This window comes from Aquarana catesbeiana, linkage group LG01 (genome assembly GCF_042186555.1).
Source record: "Aquarana catesbeiana isolate 2022-GZ linkage group LG01, ASM4218655v1, whole genome shotgun sequence".
NCBI lineage: Eukaryota > Metazoa > Chordata > Amphibia > Anura > Ranidae > Aquarana > Aquarana catesbeiana.
The window spans coordinates 404,111,049-404,135,740 of NC_133324.1; the positions used below are offsets into that span (position 1 = coordinate 404,111,049).

At 39.1% G+C, this 24,692-nt stretch overlaps 1 protein-coding gene across 1 annotated transcript in view; it reads right to left on the bottom strand.

The window, feature by feature from the left end:
- Positions 1-24,692, bottom strand: part of GLIS3 (GLIS family zinc finger 3) — a 551,611-nt gene that overhangs the window by 223,989 nt on the left and 302,930 nt on the right. The gene's annotated exons all lie outside the window — the stretch shown is intronic.

The window sequence follows — 24,692 nt, forward strand, 5'->3', positions numbered from 1 at the left end:
CTGTAGGTAAGACACACTTGTCTTTGTACTCCTCACCTGGTTGCCACCACACACACTTGACACCATCTGAACCAAATCAGTTTATCTTGGTCTCATCAGACCACAGGACATGGTTCCAGTAATCCATGTCCTTAGTCTGCTTGTCTTCAGCAAACTGTTTGCGGGCTTTCTTGTGCATCATCTTTGGAAGAAGCTTCCTTCTGGGATGACAGCCATGCAGACTAATTTGATGCAATGTGTGGCGTATGGTCTGAGCACTGACAGGCTGACCCCCAACCTTTCAACCTCTGCAGCAATGCTGGCAGCACTCATACGTCTATTTCCCAGAGACAACCTCTGGATATGAGCACGTGCACTCAACTTCTTTGGTCGACCATGGTGAGGCCTGTTCTGAGTGGAAGCTGTCCTGTTAAACTGCTGTATGGTCTTGACCACTGTGCTGCAGCTCAGTTTCACGGTCTTGGCAATCTTCTTATAGCCTAGGCCATCTTTATGTAGAGCAGCAATTCTTTTTTTCAGATCCTCAAAGAGTTCTTTGACATGAGGTGGCATTGTGAGCTTCCAGTGATCAGTATGAGAGAGTGAGAGCGATAACACCAAATTTAACACACCTGCTCCCCAGTCACACCTGAGACCTTGTAACACTAACAAGTCACATGACACCGGGGGAGGGTAAATGGCTAATTGGGCCCAATTTGGACATTTTCACTTAGGGGTGGATTAACTTTTGTTGCCAGCGGTTTAGACATTAATGGCTGTGTGTTGAGTTATTTTGAGGGGACAGCAAATTGACACTGTTATACAAGCTGTACACTCACTACTTTACATTGTAGCAAAGTGTCATTTCTTCAGTGATGTCACATGAAAAGTTAGAATAAAATATTTACAAAAAGTTGAGGGGTGTACTCACTTTTGTGAGATACTGTATATGTCTTGCTGGCTCAATTAGGTGCTCAAAGGTAACACATTTTCTAATTTAGTGAACGCAGTAATGTTAGGCTTCTGTTAATCCTTGGCTTTAATTAGAACTGATGTATAATTAATTTCCCAATTTAGAAATAACAGCATACATTTAAAACATGCCACAAATCCACAAAATTAGGCATTTAGATGGATATTGTATATTTATACAGTCTGTGATAGAAGCTGGACTATTACTACATTACCCAGCTATTTGCCAAAACAATTATGATAATTTTTGTCTCTAAAAGATTCTTTGTTTCTTTTAAAGTTTCGTAGTCTCACCAGAGTCATGCCCATTTAAATACAGCTTGTTGATGCTTTTGTAATCCCAGGAAAAATCATGGCAATACTCCACCTTTTTCTGAATGGGGTAATTGGGCAGCTAGAGGGGATTTGGTGGATTTAGCACATTGCCTGTTTGATTGAGCCAACCAATTATACTTCATTCCCTATCAAAGTTGCACCTTTTTTTCTTTCCTTAGGGTCATTAAGCTTGTCTAAACTAATTTGTCTTCACAACTGCTGACCCTCATTGCTTCTGACAGCAGCACAAGTATCACACTAAACAGGGCCCTGTCTTACAAGGAAACAAGTGAGTGATCACAGCCTACAGTGTGTTATGACTTGATGGCATGAAGGAGCACCCTGACCCTGACAGAGGTGGGAACTTTTCCAGAATAACTACTTAGCACACTAAAGGCATGAAAGCCCCTAGCTGAGTAGAAAAAAACAATATAATGGAGTATGTAGTCCAATTGACAAATGAGAGTTCTGTGTGAAAAAGCTGCATTACATTGCTTATGTATAAAATATGAAGCTCTTTTATTCAGGAAGTCTTATTTCCTGTTTCTTGTTATTGTCATACACTTTACCATTGGAATTGTAACTTTGTCTATATGGGTTACCTATATATGTGGAATGATTGTACTGAACAAAGAAAAATGTTTGTGCGTTGGAAAATTGTACACTTTTGTGGGAAATAAAAACGTTTAATTAAAAAAAAAAGAAATTGTAACTTTGTAAAGCACTTTTTATGCTAAAAGCTCTGTGACAGCAATACATACAGACAGGCAAATAGGTATGCTTTCTTTGTATTATCTGTGTGGCGGATAGTTAAATAAATAAGGTAAAGAACCTGAGGATATTACTTGTCATTCACAACCTACAATTTTAGCAGGATCACAAGAGAATCAGGCTGTATGCTGATTACTCTAACAGTAGGCTGTGTACATTTGAATTAGGCACAGCTGTCATTATACAGACTGTATAGCTTGTACTGCCATCCAGCATGAAAGGAATGTATGCCCCAGCCTTCACCACTCTACCTGTGAGTTCCTTTCTCCTGTCTCATTTTGACTATCTCTTGTAACAAGCAATAGTAAGTTCCTAGGAAGTTATTTTGTTGCCACATATAAACACACATTCACGTAACTTGTTACAAAGTCCTAATGTGAATGGGTGATAACTTCTGTAGAGGAGAAGGAAAAAAAATATTAAAGTGACAATAAACCGTGTCCTTTTTTTCTAAAAAATATTAATAATTCATACACATACATACACTACCTAAAGTGATACTAAACACACACTGCTAAACAACAGCAATGTCACTACTCTTTTCAGCTAGCAGCAGAAGCAGCGAGTGAGCACTGGAAAGAAAAAGCCAGCTAGGAGTAATTGCGGGCTGCGCTCTCTCTTTCTCCGTATGGCACATGCATGTGTTTAGACCCCAGATGCAAATGGGCAGACTGTGTCCTCACAGCACTTCAGAAAGGTAGGTGAAGGGGAGGGTGGGCTGGTCAGACTAAGCTCCAGTTATTGTCACTGCTATTGTCACCATTATTGTCACTGTTATTGTAATTGCTGCATATCCTCACAACTGGCCAATTGTTGCCCCCATATAGTCACAATTGCCCAAATTCTCCCTGCATATTGTTACAATTTTCTGTTTCCTCCCTTTTTTTTGTCACAATTGCCTGTTTATCGTTCACTCATTGTCAGGATTGCCCATTTACTGCCCTCATTTCTAACAATTGCTCATTTGTAGTAAAAGTATTGTCAGGAACACCCTTTTTTGCTTCCGTATCACACACTATAATACCAAAAGTATTGGGACACCTGCCTTTACACGCACATGAACTTTATCGACATCCCAGTCTTAGTCCGTAGGGTTCAAAATTGAGTTGGCCCACCCTTTGCAACTATAACAGCTTCAACTCTTCTGGGAAGGCTGTCCACAAGGTTTAGGAGTGTGTCTATGGGAATGTTTGACCATCCTTCCCGAAGAGCTTTTGTGAGGTCAGGCACTGATGTGGATGAGAAGGCCTGGCTCACAGTCTCTGCTCTAATTCATCCCAAAGGTGTTCTATTGAGTTGAGGTCAGGGCTCTGCGCAGGCCAGTCAAGTTCCTCCACCCCAAACTCACTCATCCATGTCTTTATGGACCTTGCTTTGTGCACTGGTGCGCAGTCATGTTGGAACAGGAAGAGGCCATGCCCAAACTATTCCCACAATGTTGGGAGCATGAAATTGTCCAAAATGTCTTGGTATACTGACGCCTTAAGAGTTCCTTTCACTGGAATGAAGGGACCAAGCCCAACCCCTGAAAAACAACCCCACACCATAATACCCCCTCCACCAAATGATTTGGACCAGTGCACAAAGCAAGGTCCATAAAGACATGGATGAGTCAGTTTGGGTTGGAGGAACTTGACTGGCCGGCACAGAGTCCTGACCTCAACCCAATAGAACGCCTTTGAGATAAATTAGAGCGGAGACTGCGAGCCAGGCTTTCTCATCCACATCAGTGCCTGACCTCACAAATGCGCTTCTGGAAGAATGATCAAACATTCCCATAGACACATTCCTAAACCTTATGGACAGCCTTTCCAGAAGAGTTGAAGCTGTTATAGCTGCAAAGGGTGGACCAACTCAATATTGAACCCTACTGACTAAGACTGGGATGCCATTAAAGTTCATGTACGTGTAAAGGCAGGTGTCCCAATACTTTTGGTAACATAGTGTCTACTCAGTACTGTTTTTTACACAACCATATTACAATTCTCTGCAGGCCTGTCACTATTTAACCACAGCACTAATAGCCCTTATATTTGGCTGATGCAAACTTTAGTAAATCAATCACAGTGTCTTTACTAATTGAATAATGTATAGCCATGTACACTTCTATAACCTAAGCTTGCATATCTACATACTTGACAGACTTATCCAGGACTGGCATTATTCTGAAGAGAAAAAGAATAACTATCAGCTGGAAAAATTCAACATGGCACATAGTTCTCCCCAGAAATCAATCTGCTATGAATCTCTGATGCAGTCTAACACCATTTAAAGACATCATACTTTTAAAATATGTTATCCAAACTTGTACCAAAATGAAGAAAGTTATTTATACAAACAGCCCTCCTATGTGGGCATTCTATAAATGGGAGAGCAGGAAAAGTGAATGGATGCAGTTGGCAATACCTCTGTTTTTCCTTTACTCTTTTTAGGATAGCACCAAAAATGCTAGATACATACAGCATATTGTTATTATAATTATTTAATATAATGTTTTTTCTACTGATTTATTTTGTTATAATAATGGTCCCATAAATTAAACAAAGCTGAAAACCTTCCAGGAAAACACTTGGCTACATACATTATGGAAATGTTTGGCTAAATACAGTGTAATGCTACATACACTTTTTTTTCTGGTTGTACCTGTATGGTATAGTTATTGTGCATCACACAGTATATTCACAAAATACTTAAACAAGTAATGATATATTCTAAATAAAATAACATTTAATGGGATGTGAACAATCTGAATTAGGCTTTGGCTGGATTTTTCAGCAGCAAATGTAAAATCAGGTCACCTAGAAAGTAGGTTAGTCACATACTAAGGTCACTCAAACCTCCAAAAAAGGCTAATCAAAAGGACTTAAAGTGCTTTCATGTACACCATTCCCAAGAAATAAAGGCTACTAACAGCTGGCATGGCTCTCAAGCAAGTGTGGCTCTGAATTAAAAATTTGATTCACAAATTATTTGCACGTAATTGTATTATGAAGGATGTGAAAGAACTGAAAAGTGCGAACCCAAATACATTAAATATATCCAGAAGCATGTTTAACCCTTTTCAATGCCTATATTATTTTGTGTATTGCAAAATGAATTCAGATATTAACATATGCACATAAACGTATTTAAATAAATGCAAAAAAAGCAATATTAAAATAATATAAGGGGTGATCAAGGCTATATTTAAAATAATGCATTGGTCCCCAGGTGCCTAGGGCAGTGAGTTTAGAGGGAGGTAGCAGCGTGCTTAAAGTGTATAAAACGAAATAAAAAAGATATGTAGTATATTCCTTCAATACGTGCACATTTCCCTATGTTTTATCCCTTTAAAGATCCTGTAAGTACAGTTAAATACGCACCAATCTGACAGGAATGGGCTCCCAAGTGCTGTTGTGGGCTGCCAACACACAGTTTAGCAGACTAGTGTTGTCAGGCCTGCCAAGTTTTTTCTTGTCAAACTACACAGACCCACTTATTCTGCCATCCCCACAAAGTAAAGGCCAAACATTTTGTACTCCCAAGATAAGGATTGGGAGGGCTAATTACTCTTCTTGAGATAACACAGGAAGTGAGCAGTAGACACAAGACAGCTCTAAATTTTAGTGGTATATTTGACAAACCAAAAGGGAGCAAGTAAGGGAGTTCATTGTTAAGGTTCACGTACACTTCAAAAGTTTACAAACTATTATAACTTTTTCATCCCTATTGTCTCTTTCTATTCAACTTTGGACATTTGTGGCTAAATTTAGTATAGAAAGGTAGCGGGAAATGATCCAGGACATGTTAAGAGAAGTCAGGAGGCTCTTTATAGTTCTCTCTTTTCCTCTGAATTACAGTCCCCCCAGTTAAAAAGTATAACAATCAAAAATAATCATGACACAAGGGGTGAAGCTTGTAAAAAAGGCATCATAATTTACGCACAGCATCATGTATTCGCACAGGGCTGGGATGGTTCTGATTATGTTGCAATATATTTTATTATTCTTTGCAGAAAAAGAATAGATGGAAAATCACATTCCAATACATTATTATTGGGCTTCCATGTATCAACGCCATATCAGCATACAAAAAAGAAGAAATATAGCCATTATGCTTCCATTAATAAAGTATAATTTTGACAAAAAATTATGTGTCTACAGAAACATTACAATATAAAGGAGCACTCTTCACAAAGCTGACTCATGTGGTTTAGCTTAAGGTAATATGAGTTAGAGGTGAGTGGTTTTATATTAAATACGTTGCAGAAAATACTAAATGCCACCATGTTAATATAGATTTCATAGCTGTCAGTCACCGGCTCTCTGCTCTGCCCCCCCGTGCTCACTAGAGCGCTGGGCTGTGGAGGGGGCAGTAGCGGCCGGTTCAGGTTCTCAGCGGCTCACTGAATGGCCAGTCCAGGCATATGGGCGGATCCTAACCATATGGTTGTGATCTTTCCCAAGCCTGGGCCGGCTCTGTGACATCAGCCGACAACAGGCTTCAGCCTGCTGTCTGCTGAAAACGGGTCACAGGAGTGCAAAACAAACTTCACTCCTTTAAGATATGAATAGTGTTTAGTATCTTTAAAATCATGGACCATAAATCCTATCATTAGAATGGCTTTAAATACTTTGATATCAATCTTTTATAGGTCAGTCACCTTATTATCCATTTGTTCCCTAATCAATGTGCAATATGTGGGCCCAGCGCATTCCCTGTGTGTGATATCAGTGTTTGTGGCTGAGTTTTTGTATATTTACAAGCAGGTGATCGTTTTTGTGGATTGGCTGCTCTGGTCACAACCTACCCCATCTCAATGTTAATATACATAAACTCTGCGTCAAGCAATGAAATCATTCTAAAGCAGTGGTTCTCAACTCCAGTCCTCGGGACCCACCAACAGGCCAGATTTTAAGTATTACCTTGGGGGAGTTGCAGACTAGAATACTGCAATTACTGAGCAGCAAGTGATATCACCTGTGATGTATTTCAGCTATCTTGCAAACCTGACCTGTTGGTGGGTCCTGAGGACTGGAGTTGAGAAACACTGTTCTAAAGAATGTTGTGCACTTTTATTGCAGGTTGCCAATAAAAGAAAGTAAATTCTAGGTTCTTTTTTGTAAATTATTATATATGTATATATATATATATATATATATATATATATATATATATATATACAATCAGGTGAACGGTGTAGGAATTACAACAGTGTGTATATGTGCCTCCCACTTTTTAAGGGACTAAAAGTAATGGGACAATTGGCTGCTCAGCTGTTCCATGGCCAGGTTTGTGTTATTCCCTCATTATCCCATTTACAAGGAGCAGATAAAAGGTCCAGAGTTCATTTCAAGTGTGCTATTTGCAATCTGTTGCTGTCAACTCTCAATATGAGATTCAAAGAGCTGTCACTATCAGTGAAGCAAGCCATCATTAGGATGAAAAAACAAAACAAACCCATCAGAGAGATAGCAAAAACATTAGGTGTGGCCACATCAACTATTTGGAACATCCTTAAAAAGAAAGAACACACCGGTGAGCTCAGGAACACCAAAAGACCCGGAAGACCACAGAAAACAACTGTGGTGGATGACCGAAGAATTCTTTCCCCGGTGAAGAAAACACCCTTCACAACAGTTGGCCAGATCAAGAACACTCTCCAGGAGGTAGGTGTATGTGTGTCAAAGTCAACAATCAAGAGAAGACTTCACCAGAGTGAATACAGAGGGTTCACCACAAGATGTAAACCATTGGTGAGCCTCAAAAACAGGAAGGCCAGATTATAGTTTGCCAAACAACATCTAATAAAGCCTTCACAGTTCAGGAACAACATCCTATGGACAGATGAGACCAAGATCAACTTGTACCAGAGTGATGGGAAGAGAAGAGTATGGAGAAGGAAAGGAACTGCTCATGATCCAAAGCATACCACCTCATCAGTGAAGCATGGTAGTGGTAGTGTCATGGCGTGGCCATGTATGGCTGCCAATGGAACTGGTTCTCTTGTATTTATTGATGATGTGACTGCTGACAAAAGCAGCAGGATGAATTCTGAAGTGTTTCGGGCAATATTATCTGCTCATATTCAGCAAAATGATTCAGAACTCATTGGACGGCGCTTCACAGTGCAGATGGACAATGACCTGAAGCATACTGCGAAAGCAACCAAAGAGTTTTTTAAGGGAAAGAAGTGGAATGTTATGCAATGGCAAAGTCAATCACCTGACCTGAATCCGATTGAGCATGCATTTCACTTGCTGAAGACAAAACTGAAGGGAAAATGCCCCAAGAACAAGCAGGAACTGAAGACAGTTGCAGTAGAGGCCTGGCAGAGCATCACCAGGGATGAAACCCAGCATCTGGTGATGTCTATGTGTTCCAGACTTCAGGCTGTAATTGACTGCAAAGGATTTGCAACCAAGTATTAAAAAGTGAAAGTTTGATGGATGCTTGTTAATCTGTCCCATTACATTTGGTCCCTTAAAAAGTGGGAGGCACATATACAAACTGTTGTAATTCCTACACCGTTCACCTGATTTGGATGTAAATACCCTCATATTAAAGCTGAAAGTCTACAGCTAAAGCACACCTTGTTTGTTTCATTTCAAATACATTGTGGTGGTGTATAGAGCCAAAAAGATTAGAATTGTGTCGATGTCCCAATATTTATGGACTTGACTGTATATATATATATATTTTTATTATTATTTACATTGAGTCACGTGCATGCACCTGGCATAGTTCACCTTCAGGGGAACAAAGAGAAAGTGCTTTCCTGGTAATTACTATCCTTGAGTATCCTGTGTAATGTGCAGGAGTGTCACACAGGGCAGATAGCTGAGGATTAATTACAGTATAAGGCTTTACCCTGGGGAAAACGGGAGCATGTACAAACAGAATAGCAATGTAGAAGACAGTGGATCAGCTGGCATAGCGCTGACAATCAGAATAAGGAGCTTTGATGAACTAACAGGATCACCAAGTTTTTATTAACTAATAATGTATTTGTTGCAGTAAACCTCATCACACATAGTAAAAATATTTTTTTAAACCTTATGATGAAATATAAAGCTTTTATGGTGTGATTGCCCACTGGTACAAGCCTTTTGGTCAGACATTTTCCACATCCTTTCAAAACTTTTTGACAGTCATATTGCACCAGACCCTACTGTGGCGCTTCTGAATATGAAACCACTGGCCCTTACCCACTGACAGTTCAAACTATGCCTTCAGGTTACAACAGCAGCCAAACAAATAATACAGAGAGCCCGGAAAACCCCCTCTCAAAATAGGATCACACAAGCTATGATCCACGCTAAAATAGGAGCCGTATTATTGGACTATTAGGATCACACAAGCTATGATTCACGCTGAAATAGAAGCCGTACTATTGTTTCATTAGATCCCCATTTCTTACACTGTCATTGGCCTTCCTAACCGATTAGGTTAGAAGTTACCACGGTACTCATTTTACCACCATACCCCCAGACTTCGGTATATGTTGACTCTAACGTGTCATGTTTTTGTGTTTATTTATCTCTGCAACGTGTCCCCCAACTCGGGCACCACTGGTCTAATGAACCCTGATGACTGTGTTTCTTATATAATCATTTCATTATTGTTTTGTTTGTACCGTTCCTCATTTCCATATCAGTTTGTTGTACTCATCATTTCATGACAATCTGTTTGTAACTGACATGCTAATTGTTTACTGTACTTATCCAATAAAGGCCCCTTAACCTGAGGGAGGAGGGGGAGGTGGACCTCCTATCACAATATGGATAAGCAGCAAGGATGGGAAGTGTTATCATAGTGGGGGATTTTAATTATCCAGACACAGACTGGGCGGAAGGAACCACGCATTCGTCTAAGGCTCGACAGTTCCTAAATGTCTTGTAGGACAATTTAATGGGTCAGATGGTAGACGCACCAACTACAAATAAAGCGTTACTAGATTTACCAACAATACAGACCTGATCACGGATGTGGAAATATGGGCTAATTTACGAAACAGCGATCACAGATCAATTGGCTTCAGTATAAATTACACAAATGGGAAACATAAGGGGGAATACAAAGACACTGAATTTCAAAAGAGCCAACTTCCCTAAACTACAAACCTTGCTAGAAGATATAAATTGGGATAAAATCTTAGGAACAAAGAACACAGAGGAGAGATGGGTTTGCTTTAAGAGCATATTAAATAAGGGAATTATCCAGTGCATCCCATTGGGTAATAAATTTTAAAAAGCGAACAAAAGTCCTGTATAGCTTAACGCCAATGTAAAAATACATATAAAAGCAAAAGAGAAGGCCTTCAAAAAATACAAAGTTGAGGGATCATCATCAGCATTCAAACTTTATAAAGAATGCAACAAGAAATGTAAGGGTGCAATTAGGGCGGCAAAGAGAGAACGCGAAAGACACATAGTGGAGGAGAGCAAAAAAAATCCCAAGAAATTCTTTAATTATGTAAACAGTAAAAAAGGGAGGGCAGACCATATTGGCCCCATAAAGAATGAAGAAAGACATATGGTTACAAAGGATGGGGAGATGGCGAAGGTATAGAATTTATTCTTCTCCTCAGTCTTAACAAGGGAATCGGGGTGCTTCAGTAAAACTGCAGTGTTTATCCTCATTACACATCACAGGAAGCACCCTCATGGCTAACAGAGGACAGAATTAGAATTAGACTTGGGAAACCTAACATTAATAAATCACCGGGATCAGATGGCTTGCACCCAAAGGTACTTAGGGAACTCAGTCAAGTAATTGCCAGACCATTGTTCCTAATTTCCTAATTTTTACTGACAGTCTACTGACTTGAATGGTACCAGCGGATTGTAGCAAAGCCAATGTAGCACCAAATATTTAAAAAGGGCCCAAAATACATCCCTGGGAATTACAGACCAGTTAGCCTAACATCAATAGTATGCAAGCTCTTGTATGGGATGATAAGGGACTATATACAAGATTTTAGTAATGAAAATGGTATCATTAGCAGTAATCAGCATGGATTCATGAAGTATCGTTCTTGCCAAACCAATCTATTAACCTTCTATGAGGAAGTGAGTTGCCATCTGGATAAAGGAAGGCCCATAGACGTGGTGTATCTGGATTTTGCAAAAGCATTTGACACAGTTCCCCATAAACGTTTACTGTACAAAATAAGGTCTGTTGGCATGGACCATAGGGTGAGTACATGGATTGAAAACTGGATACAGGGGCGAATTCAGAGGGTGGTGATAAATGGGAATACTCAGAATGGTCAGGGGTGGGTAGTGGGGTCCCACAGGGTTCTGTGCTGGGACCAATCCTATTTAATTTGTTCATAAATGACCTGGAGCATGGGATAAACAGTTCAATCTCTGTATTTGTGGATGATACTACGCTAAGCAGGGCAATAACTTCTCCACAGGATATGGAAACCATGCAAGAAGATCTGAACAAATTAATTGGGTGGGCAACTACATAGCAAATGAGGTTTAATATAGAAAAATGTAAAACAATGCATTTTGGTAGCAAAAATATGAATGCAAGCAATACACTAGGGGGTGAACCTCTGGGGGAATCTAGGATGGAAAAGGACCTGGGGGTCCTAGTAGATGATAAGCTCAGAAATGGCATGCAATGCCAAGCTGCTGCTAACAAAGCAAATAGAATATTGGCATGCATTAAAAAAGGGATTGACTCCAGGGACAAAGCGATAATTCTCCCACTCTACATGACTCTGGTCCGGCCACACCTGGAGTATGCTGTCCAGTTCTGGGCACCAGTCCTCAGGAGGGACGTACTGGAAATGGAGCGAGTACAAAGAAGGGCAAAAAGCTAATAAAGGGTCTGGAGGATATTAGTTATGAGGAAAGGTTGCGAGCACTGAACTTATTCTCTCTGGAGAAGAGACGCTTGAGAGGGGATATGATTTCAATTTACAAATACCATACTGGTGACCCCACAATAGGGATAAAACTTTTTTGGCGGAAGGGAGTTTAACAAGACACGTGACCACTCATTAAAATTAGAAGAAAAGAGGTTTAACCTTAAACTACGTAGAGGGTTATTTACTGTAAGAGTGGCAAGGATGTGGAATTCCCTTCCACGGGCGGTGGTCTCAGCGGGGGGGCATTGATAGTTTCAAAAAACGATTAGATAAGCACCTATACGACCGGAACATACAGGGATATACAATGTAATACTGACATATAATCACACACATAGGTTGGACTTGATGGACTTGTGTCTTTTTTCAACCTCACCTACTATTATTATTATTATTATACAGGATTTACCATGCCTACTATCCTTCCTTCACCAATAAAACATTTGAACCAGAAATTTAAAGTTTTGTGTTTACTGACATTTTAGGGTGTTTGCTGCAAATGGCACCATGTCCATGTGATTTGCTTGCTGCATGCTTTAAAGAAGCTCTCCTCTGGATATCTATATGATCCCTCAATTAGATCTACATGTAGATATCCTTAGATTTCCCAAAATACCAAAATAAAAAGATTAAGGAAATTGAAAGCATATCTTGAGTCAAAACTTTTTTTTAAAATATAGTTTTTGAGAGTAGGGTACAGGTTTCTGCGTCCTTTTGGGGAGATTTCTATTTACTTCATGTTTTGGAGATAAATTAGAAATCAAAAACAAAAACAAATAAATCTCTCTCTCTCTTTTAGACAATCATCACCGTAACAGGTGACCCCCATTTAAAACCTTTCATTTCTATCCTGGTGACAACTTTAAAAGTTTGTTTTTCTTCTATCACTGTCAATGGTCACCAAGACAAAAAAATGGGTAAAATTTCACAGCGAGGACATAGACAACTTTCAAAACTTGACAGTTTCCCCACTCTCTAACCAAAACAAACAAAAAAAGTTTAATAGTAAAAAGAAAAGTATTTAATGTGATCATCAGCTCCATCTAGTGGCCATAATGCAGTATTTTCCAGATTCACACATTTGACTTGGAAAGAAAATAGCCTAGTAACATTAGATTTTGCCCCAATTCGCAAAGAATGAATGTGCATGTAGTTTCACATAGACATATGCAATGCGTTTCGTAACGAAACGAAATTCGGCCGAATTTTGCATCTTTCAGACATTCGGATGCATCCGAATGTCCGAATAAAAAAAATAACGAATTTCAACTAATATGAAAGAAATTATAGCGAATATAACGAATGAATTTGACATGATTCGGTAGTTCGTTAAAGATCTAATGAAACAAAAGGTCAACTCAAAGTAAATCTTACAGTCCAATGAGCTGATTAATTTTGTGCTGGAGGTTTGATTACTGGCAAAGTGCATTCCTGAGAACTGAGTGAGAAGGGTGTTGTATTGTATTTGAGCAGAGGAGAAGAGATATTGTCATTATGTGTGTTAATAGATTCAATAAACAAACGACTTTCCAAACTACGAATCATTATCACGAATATATATACATACATCAATATCGAATTTCAACTAATACGAAAGAAATTATAGCGGATATAACGAATTAATTCGTCATGATTCGAGATTCAGTATAATGAATATGGACACTCTACATATAATAACAAATTATCCGAAAATGAATTAACGTAACATAATGAATATAACAGAACGAAATTATGTATTTTACGAATGACAAACTAAATTTCCCGTTGTGCACAAGTCTAGTTTCACAGAATAAATAGTTTTGCTAATTTCCTATAAATACACTCCTAAGTGTCCAATGCATTGGCACCAGATTTCTTTTTATAGTATTATCATTTTTTTCACAGGCAATTTTTTTTTTTAAAACATAGTGTGTCTATGTTTTCCTTGTTAATAAGAATGTACAATTTGTTTCTGAAAAGAGCACAATTTAGTTTTTGTAAGATCGGCTAGGTAGTCTTTAGGCTCCAGGCAGAAGTAATAAGGAGCTGAGATAGATTTAAGGCAGGGGGCAGGCTCAGATGACCTTTTTCAAAGATGGCAGTGCCAAACACTATTTTGATTATATTTATTACGTTTTATGAGCACTTTGCGTTCCTACTTCACGCAAGCACTGGATTCAATTCAGCATTTGTTTGGGCTCTGTTTTTCCTGATTTCCAATCATATTCTCAGGGGGAGCCATGGGAGGGAGCAATGAAAGCCAAAGGACATGCAGCTCTAGTACTTCATACTGTTGCATTGTAAGCAATATTCAGGGCACAGCAGGACAGCATGAAGCAAAGAAGATGCTTTACTTAGTGCTTTGTGTGTATTGAGCCATTTGTCTCCATTACTGATTTCTGCCATTTGCTAACTTTTATTAGCTTTGTCAATTAGGCCTTTATTTTAGGTGTGCTTTAAAAGGTTTCTCTGTTGGAAGATACAGCTGACAAAGTCTGTACAAAACAAAGCTATTCTTCTATAACAAAACAGTGTTGCTTACAGGATCTGCTGAACATCATTAGGCAATAGACTCTATAATATTTCTTTCTTCAAAAAATATTTGAAGCTACTGATACCTGGAAAATCAGCCATCATTACCAATACCTCCAGCATTGTTTTGTTAAAAAATAAGTCCCATAAAGAGTATTGAATTCATTATTTTCATAAATGGTACCTCCAGCTAAATTTTATTAGAAGTTATCAGTTTACCAATTTCCCCTGGCCTGGGATTAATCTTAATGTCATCAGTGAAGATTTTTTTCCTTCATTCTTCTGTTGTACATTCTTCTAAATCAATAGTGCAAAGCCATCTGTAGTTGGCCAAATTTCTCATCGACTGGGCTGGATGAAGAGAGATATACTCATCTTTGTTATGAATGTCATACCACCAAAAAGGCTGTATTTTATATGGCACAGACAATGCTTTAGAGCAGAGACATGCAATTAGTGGACCTCCAGCTGTTGCAAAACTACAAGTTCCATCATGCCTCTGCCTTTGGGTGTAATGCTTGTGGCTGTCAGAGTCCTGCTATGCCTTATGGGACATGTAGTTCTGCAACAGCTGGAGGTCCGCTAATTGCATATCCCTGCTTTAGTGCAATGAAAGGATCATTATCTTTAACCAAATGCCAGAAATGGTATTGACTAGTTGGACTAGTCGCTACACTGCCAGTCACGGGCTCTTGGTCTCAGCATGGTTCGCCCATCTTCTATAATTATTCAACAATACATGCAGACCAAATATTTTCTGAAACTCTTTTCTTTTTAATTCAACAAGCTTTATTGTTCATTAGGCATTACATATCCCTTCAGTCTGAAATAATATGTTATTCTCAATGAGCAATAAAGCTAGTTGATTTGAAAAGAAAAAGTGATTATTACCTTTTCCTTGGTGAAAAGGGATTATCACTAATTGCACAGATCTTCCAGCATGTTAAGATGATCTTTGTAACTATGAGGTAATAATATAAAATATGCATGTACAGTCATTTAAAAAAGTAAGTACCGTAAAACCTTGGATTGCGAGCATAATTTGTTCCAGAAACATGCTTGTAATCCAAAGCACTTGTATATCAAAGAGAATTTCCCCATACGAAATAATGGAAACTCAGATGATTCGTTCCACAACCATTTATTCATAGGTCTTTCAATTTATAGTCCATATAAAAATATTATAGCAATGTGATGGCAGCCTCCACAAGGGGAGTAGAAGCAAAATTCAGCAGGAGCTACAGAGTATAAAAGAGAAGAGAGGCGCCTCTAAGTGTAGCAATATGGTTACATTTAATGAAGGTACAACATTTAGCAACTCACAAACAGGCACATCTAAGTATGCAGGCATCCAGGGTAAAGCTGTCCACACAGACCATCCTCCGCACCGCTGGCTCTCACAGCTGTCAGTCTGCAATCGTGACGCGGAAGACTACACTGCAGTAGAGCGATATGAAAGCGAGGCTTGAATCGCTCATGGAGTGCAGTGGAGGGATGACTTTGATGGTGGTGCGGAGGATGGTCTATGTGGACAGCTTGTGGACAGCTTTACCCTGGATGCCTGCATACTTAGATGTGCCTGTTTTAAACATTAACCATGTGAGTTGCTAAATGTTGTACCTTCATTAAATGTAACCATATTGCTACACTTAGAGGAGCCTCTCTTCTCTTTTATACCCAGTTGTGACATGACGCTACTCTTATATCAAGAAATCGCTTGTATATCAAGTCAAAATTGATTACAAAATTTTGCTTGTCTTGCAAAACGCTCTCAAACCAAGTTACTCTCAAACGGTGAAACTGGTGCAATCTCTTTCTTTGTGGTATGACACTTTGAAACTAACTTCTGTAAGAGTTTCCAACAAATCCTGCAATTAAATTTTTGGGTTCTTTGGAGACTTTTTCTAGCATCAAAATGTCAGCTTTTGGTCTGCATTGGCTGGGTCAACCAGTCCTGAATTAGTTAGCAGACATTTTAAATTTATGTTACTTGTTGAAAAATATTTTATTTTAATTACAGTGCAATCGTCAGTTTAAAATGGCAATCTTTTTAAATCCCTTGCCAAACTTATAGGCATCCACAACATAGATTCTAAGGGCCTTATCTTAGCATGATGGCACAATACATATCAATAGAAAACTGAATACTAGACCCTAACTATCAGGGGATTAATAATGCAGGTTCAACCTGCAAATTTCCTAAAGAAGTTCTAATCACTGGAACCTAATCTGGAACAAATGATTCTAATTTTTATGAATTTCTGCATTTTTGTTAATTTACGGTAGATAATGAGAATAATTACAACATGTACATTTTAAGTTTCATTTGTTCATGTATATAACTTTAATGCTTGTTTAATTACGTAGAAAAAGTCAACAGTCTCCATGGAGTGCGCTTACATTTTCATTCTAGGGATTAATTCTAGGGATTTCTAGAGATAAACACAGATCAGTAATCTTGCTCCATCAAAATTTGTTTAGTTCAATGGATATCCACCATCTGGAACCCCATACCAGTCCCAGTTAACTTTCAATTTGCAGATTAAGCAACAAATGCAGTGGGGTTGATTTCCTAAAACTAGAGAGTACATAAACTAGTGCAGCTGTGCATGGTAGCCAATCAGCTTCTAACTTCAGCTTGTTCAATTAGGCTTTGACAAATTACCTGGGAGCTGATTGTTTTCTTTGCAGAGCTGCATCAGATTTTGCACTCTCCAGGTTCAGTAAATCAACCCCTTTGTGTATTGTATACAGTGTGAATTTACTTAGTAACATTCAAAGGGCAAGTATGACATTGCGTTATAAGGAGCAATAACCTCAGAGAGGGCTGTGAATAACAACCTATAATTCCCTGAACCTACTGCAAGAAATAAAAATTGGTATCTTCATTGGTAGCAAAAGGGTGTGGAGTGGAGCTCAGGATTTTTTCACAGGGGGCCACTGCACACCATACCTCCCAGCGTTGGAACTTGAAAAAGAGGGACAACCTATGAAAAAGATACACTGTGTGTGCCATGGCAAAAATTGGGGGTGGCTATATTGCAATGAATAGTGGGCATGGCTTAAAGGAGCATAGTTAAATAAAGTCTGACCCTACATACGCTATTCACTATATAAATCTGTGATACCTGTACCCCAAAAGCTCCACTATCACTGTGCTATGAGTGACAGTCCCAATTATATCAATCTAAGGGATCAATATTAAAAAAATGAAACCGAATATACACAGAGCATTACCACTTTGTCTGAGCCTACCTTAAAGGAGAAGTATAGCCAAAGCCACTTTGGCTATACTTCTCCTATGGATCACAGGAGTGCAGTTCGTCCTCCACTCCTGTGATCCAGTCCAGGCTCTGAAAAGATCCCGACCATATGGTCGGGATCCACCCAGATGCCTGGACTGGCAGGGGACAGCAATAGCTGGGATCGGTGCTGCAGCCATCTAGGAGAGTATGACTGTTTGCTTTTTTTTTTAAAGCCATACTTCTCTTTTAAAAATAAACTTCAGTTGCAAAAGTTGCAAACTGCAGATCAACAAGCAATTGTTGACATAATAAACATTTTGGTCAGCACTATCAAATACAGAACATAGGGGTTAATTTACTAAAACTGGAGAGTGCAAAATTTGGAGTTGCATCAGATTTTTTCCTCTCTAGTTTTAGTAAATCAACCTCTTAGTGTATAGAATGCAGGTGTGATTTCTATGTAACATACTACATAGCACATAAAGTATAGAAGTCAGGGAACAAACCTAGTATACACTGCGCAGCCATAAGGAGTATGTTTCATAGCGTTACAGTACTACCATTTTTTTCTGAAGAAAACTACTCATTCAGTGTTTACTATTGTAATTAGCTGTGATTGGGCACAGTTAATCACATGGTACAAATGGGCTGTGACTGGCCCTGTCTGTACCATGTGATGACTGTGACCAATCACAGAGCTCATGAAAATAATACACAATGAAAGGCACAAATCAAAGCCTTTCATTGTGTACAACTGTCATGTTATCTGCTGTGATTGGCCACACCGGTCTCATGGTACAGGCAGAGGGCCAGTACAGTGATCTGTCATCTGCCTGTGTCTGGTGGACAGATCGCGATCCTGAAAGGATGTCATATTACGTCCTCCCAGAACATCATTGCTCCCACCCAGCCATCATTTCACAATAGGTCGGGCAGGAAGGTGCTAATCTGCTAATCCTTTATCCAACCTCTTCATTATTACATTTGTTGTTTTGAAAGGCCGAAGTAAAGGAAAAGTAATTATAATAAATACAAATGTGGCTAACCAATCATTCTTTACATATTCCTAATACATATAAACTATTTTTTCACCAATTTTTTTGTGCAAAGAACATTAACTATCAAGTCAAAAAGTTACAAAAACACCATTGAAAAGGGCAGAACCTTTCCAAATATCATAATTCCAATAAAACAATTATATTTAGAAGATACAAAATAGTAATCTTTCCATTTAGCATTACTCTTTTCATTAACAAAAAAAAAAAAAATACAAGCAAAACAAGAGTAATGCCTAAAATGAAATTCCAGTGGGGATAATACCTTTTGCTAAACGTTTAACAACTTTACTGAATCTGAGAGCGGAACCTAAACCAAAATGTCTTTTAACAGAAATATTAAGCAGAACATTTTCCACTAGAATATGACAACATAATTGAAGTAATCTTCTATGTGATATCTGAAGCTAAATCCTCCACATCAGGATACATGAGAAAATAGCTGTACATTAATTACTCCACTACTGTACACTGAAATGCTTCTATTGAGTAGGCCTCACTAAGCCAATTCCAATGCCAAATGGAAGTCCTGATGTCATGTCTATGAAGGAACAATTACAAAAAGTCTTTACAATAATAAAAGAGGAATATGAGCTAACAAATGCATCAATTTATTTTCCTTATTTTTGTGTATATTCCAGGAAAGAAATAAGCATAATTACATATATTAGTCAGGGATTATTTTGGTCCTTGATTTTTAGTAACTCTAAAATATGCTGCAATATTCACATATAAAATAGTATAACCCCCCCCCCCCAATCTATCAGAAACATGACAAAACAATAACTAAACTAAAATTAATACATTTCTAAGCATATAAAATCATATAAATGAATGCATCAGAATTCATATAAAGGGGGACTACATGTCGTTTGCCCTCCAAAAGTGGGGTTTCAACAATGCATTCTTGTCCTGGATCTCGGCCCTCTATGCTAAGCCTTATGCTATGTTGAAGTATGCAGGTTTCACCTCTGATCCTTTCTCAGTCCAACATCTTATTTATACTGGCCCTAGAACCTCTGGCTGTTCAGGCACATCCAGACATCCACAGCCTTGAACTCGCTGAAGTGCATCGTATATATCTTCTTGCCCCACATATCTCTGTCCAATCTTTTTGCGGTTCTCTCTGACTTCGAGTTCATATCACAACTATTTGTCAATGAAGCTAAATCTAAGGCACTAAATCTCTCCCTGGCTCCTGACCAGCTTAGGGGGGTCCAGGAGAACTATAACTTTGCCTGGCCCACCTCCCTAGCCCACCTCAGAATTCGACTGAGCTCATCCTTTGAATCTTTCCAACGGACAAATATTAGAGATCTAGTAGCCCTTCTTACCTCTTGGAACCCTTGCCAATATCCCGGTTCGGCAGAATTCACGCTCTTCAAATGATTTACTTGCCAAAACTCCTGTACTTTTTAGGGTCCTATCAGCCTCCTCACCTTACATATTCTAAGTCTAGCACACACTTATATTTGAACAACTCAAATTGCTCCATTTAATTTGGCACCACAGGCCAAAGTTGCCTTTTCCCCTGTATAATATTGTTGGAGGTTGGCAGGAAGCCTGGCAGTGCCTAACCTCAAGCACTACTATATAGCTGCTCAAATGTCCAACTGGGTCCATCTGATAATTGCTGAATGCTCCCCTTTCCCTGTTCGCAATCTTCTATGGAACCCCCCCCCCATTGTCATAGAACCAGAATCTCTGACCTTTCATTATTACAATCATTGCACCAATTTGCCCCTCTTGGGCATGCTGCATACTCCACAGTTTCTCCCAGCTTATGACAACCCCATGGCTTTTCGTTGTTAGAGCAGAGAAGACTTAAATATATATACAGTGCAAACTTTTTACTTTCGATGGCATCAAACATTTCCAATACCTGCAAGAATACTGGCAACTGTCAGCTGAGGAGGCCTTTTGGTATGTTCAAATATATCAAATTTTTTGTAGCCTTCTTAGACACCAGATAGGACCACCCATACACTTGACTCCATTTGAAAATGGATGCTAAAAGAACCCTCACTTAAAGGGCCTAGCCTCTGCCCTCTACTCCTTCCTCACTGACTCAGGGCTGGGCTTCAGCAAACTCTCCTATATGATGAGGTGGAAAGTGGACCTTGGTACAGCCCTGGAGTAGGCTGCTTAGAATAATAATTGGCTGGCCTCCTGCAAATGCTCTTGAAATATTTTATATTTTAGCCCTAGAAAATGCCTACAAACCAGTTTTAAGATGGTACATGATCCCTGAATGTATAGCTAACCTTAACTGAATGTATAGCTAACCTGTCCCTAATGCTCCCTCAATGTACTTTTGGGACTTTAGAGAATGTGGTACCCTCTTCCACATTTTGTGGTCCTGCCGTAGTGCGACTCACTTTTGGATAGGGGTATATGCCATGATTAGGCCAATTCTGAACGTTAACCCCATTTGTAACCCATGAGCGTAAGCCAATCCTAACCCTCACTAAGAACAAGGGGAAGCTGGTGGGATTTGTGTTCCTGGTAGTCCAGCAAACCCTAGCCTGAGCCTGGCGACAACCATTTCTCAATTTTACAGAGGTCAAATAAACGTGCATGGAGACAATGGTCCATGAGAAGCTTAATTCCATACCTACTGATCCTAAAGGTCTGGGACCTATGGATAACTTGCAGTGGCCATCTGAATTTAGATTGCACCTTGCTCTTGGTATGAGTGGGTGTATAGCCTTTCGCAGACACCTCAGCCTGGTCAGGCCTCCCAGGAACCCTCCCCCCCCCTCCCCCCTACTCAGACAAGTTCCATAATCCCTCTCTTTTCCTCCCTGCCTCTCTTTTCCATTCACCCTTTCAACCTTCTGGCCCCACCTACCTTAATTTCTTTGTTAATCAGCTTTGGAATATGAAAACATTGATCCTCCTCCCTCCCCCTCCCTCCACAACAGAGACAATCTGTAATGTTGACGTGTTGCAATCTTGGCTGACTTTATACGCTAAATCATTTTCTGTTTTACATACAGAGTTTCTGATCTTCAGACAATGTATGCACCTTGCCTCTGTACCTACACCTCCTTAAAACTGCTGGGTATCCATTGTGCTCTTCTTTTGTTGATATACATTTGTGTATCCTCACATTGTGTAAACTTTATTCCCTACCTTCAAATCTAATAAATTCTTTGAGAAACAGAATTCATATAAGTGAATACATATATTCACAAACATTATGCAATAAACAACCCCACAGCCTTTAAAGTCAAGTATCAGTCTCTCTAAGTAGACTCTATGTGCAAATGTGCAAACAAACAACGTCACTCTTCCACAACTGCCAGAACAGAAATGTTCTGTGCACTACCCTCTATCACCCTGTGCTCTTCAGGTGTACTCTCAGATGGGCCACAATGATGATAAGCATATGTATGCATAAGCATACAGCATATACAGAACTACTGGATAAAATGGCACTTCTCTGCTCAGGCTTCCTATTACTCATCTCCATAAGTTTAAACCAGTTATAGTATCACTTATAGAAAAATCTAAAAGACTCCATAGTGCTTACTGTGCATGTTTATTAACTAAAAGGCAAGGAACACCATTCACATGATATAAAACATCAGCAGCACAATTCAAATCTCCACTGCTTGTCACAGCCACCTATCTCTGTGTTCCCAGTGCCCCCATTCTCTCCGTTCATCGTGATGACGTCAATAGAGAGAGGTGGCCATAATAGGGAAATAAAAAACACTTCTATACACAAAGTTCCAGTTTTGGTTACTCAATGTGAATGTGTGTGAAGATGTCAGTATGCCTGGCTCTGCCCTACAGGTTTCCTCAAATGATGACAACCACAGGAGCCCCTGAGGATATCATTAGGCAGGTCACATTGAAAGGGGGAGCGCTAGACAGTTTTATAGGTGGATTAGTATTCTTGCGTAAAGCACAAGGGGTGCTGGCAGCTCTGGTTAAATATTTAAAGACACAGGGGGATATATTGTTTCACAGGAGCGCAAGGTCACCTAATTGTTTTTTTTTTTGTTTTGTTTTTTTTATACTGCAATATTGTATATACAAAATATTTCTCATATTTATTTGGGAAGGATTGAGGGAATCGGTGGTGGAATTCTTGGGAGTTCTGAACAACAATCCCAACAACATCAGATTGGACTACCAAATCAGTGACACAACTGTCAATTTTCTTGATGTAACCATTGAAAAAAATCTGAATGGGTTGAGCAATAAGGTATACTTCAAACCCACAGATCGAAATAGCTACTTGTCAATTAGGAGTGGACATCACCCTGCTTGGATTAAGAATATCCCCAAGGGACAAATGCTTAGAGTACGACGGAATTGCACCGAATTGGTGGATTACCATGCACAGCTTAATATATTGTAAGATAAATTCATACAGAAGGGATATCAATAGGAGACTTTGAAAAAAACTATCCAGGAGGTAGCTAATATCTCAAGAGACCAATGCTTTAAGAAAAGGGAAACATTAAGATTAACCAATCAACATCAATGGGGATATATAACAGGGTTTCACTTTCAGTACAAAGATATTGAAACCATTTTTAAAAAACATTGGCACATTTTAAACAGGGACAGACATCTAGGGGAAGTCCTACCGAAACAACCCACATTCATATATAGGCGGGCTCCCTGCTTTGGGGATCGGGTGGTGAGGAAAATTCTTGATCCACCTGGCCAACAAACTCTGAGTATTGACCTAAACGGATTCTACCCATGCAGAAAATGCGTATGTTGTAGAACGGTGAAAGTAACGAATAGGGGTATGTCAAAAATGACCAATACGGATCAGGAAACTTTTGAGATAAAGGAATTCATCACCTGTAATTCCTTGCATGTTGTGTATCTGTTATGGTGCCCATGCGGATTATTGTATGTAGGGAGAACAAAAAGACTACTAAAGGTCCGTATAGCTGAACATCTAAACCAATATAAAAAATGGATTTAAATATCACAGTGTATTATTGCATTTCAGAGATAAACACAATCAGGATCCCTCGTTGGCACAGTTTTGTGGGATAGACTGCGTACATCCATCATAGAGGGGGTCCAATCGGGTGAGGGATTTGTCACAGAGGGAAACCCTATGGATATTTCTTTTGAAATGTCTCTCCCCTAGGGGCCTCAATATTGAGGTAGACCTCAATTGCTTTATAAATAATTTTTAACATTTCTTGAGGGGCTTCTACATCTGCATCTACATCTACACCTTTTTCTACTTGTAGTTTGTATGCATTGTTATGGCATTAGTGGTATATATTACATATAATATATAATTAAGAAGGGTGGCAATTTATATATGCTCACCTTATTGCACCAATTATTTCTGTTTATGGGGAACTCAAGAGATGACGGATTAATGCAGTTCAGTAATGCATCTTGAGTAAATACATATATCTCTTTTCTATTGCTATATATAGATAACTACTTAGTTTGGCATTTGATTCCTGATATGGACTTGACCTTTGGATTTATTTAACTATTGGATCAATTGGCCATTTTTTCAATACAATTTTAGCTTTTTTATTCATTTTTTAATTTTTAATTTTTTATGTATTAAAGTTTAGAAAATGCTTGAGGATATGCAGCATATGACATTTGTTCAAGTGCTCATTATACTATATAGGAAATGGTGACACTATATTATGAAAAAGTGTGTGGTTGTTTTTTCCTGCATGGTATGTGATTAGCCCATTACGAGATGTATTGTGGTCCTGGGCACACCTAGTGAGCGTAGGTTAAAGTTACATTTCCTCCGTCCGTAGCTGGTATGAGGAGTATAAGAGGAGGGGTTGCCGGGCAGTACAGCCAATACCATGTTTAAGTCAATGTGACAAAACATGTCGGGGCGTGGCTGTTTAATTCATTGCTTATCCATGTTTAAGTCAATGTGACGAAACATGTCGGGGCGTGGCTGTACAGCAACCATCTGAGTCAGCGTGTGACGTAGGACGTGCTGAGCCGACTCAGGGAGCG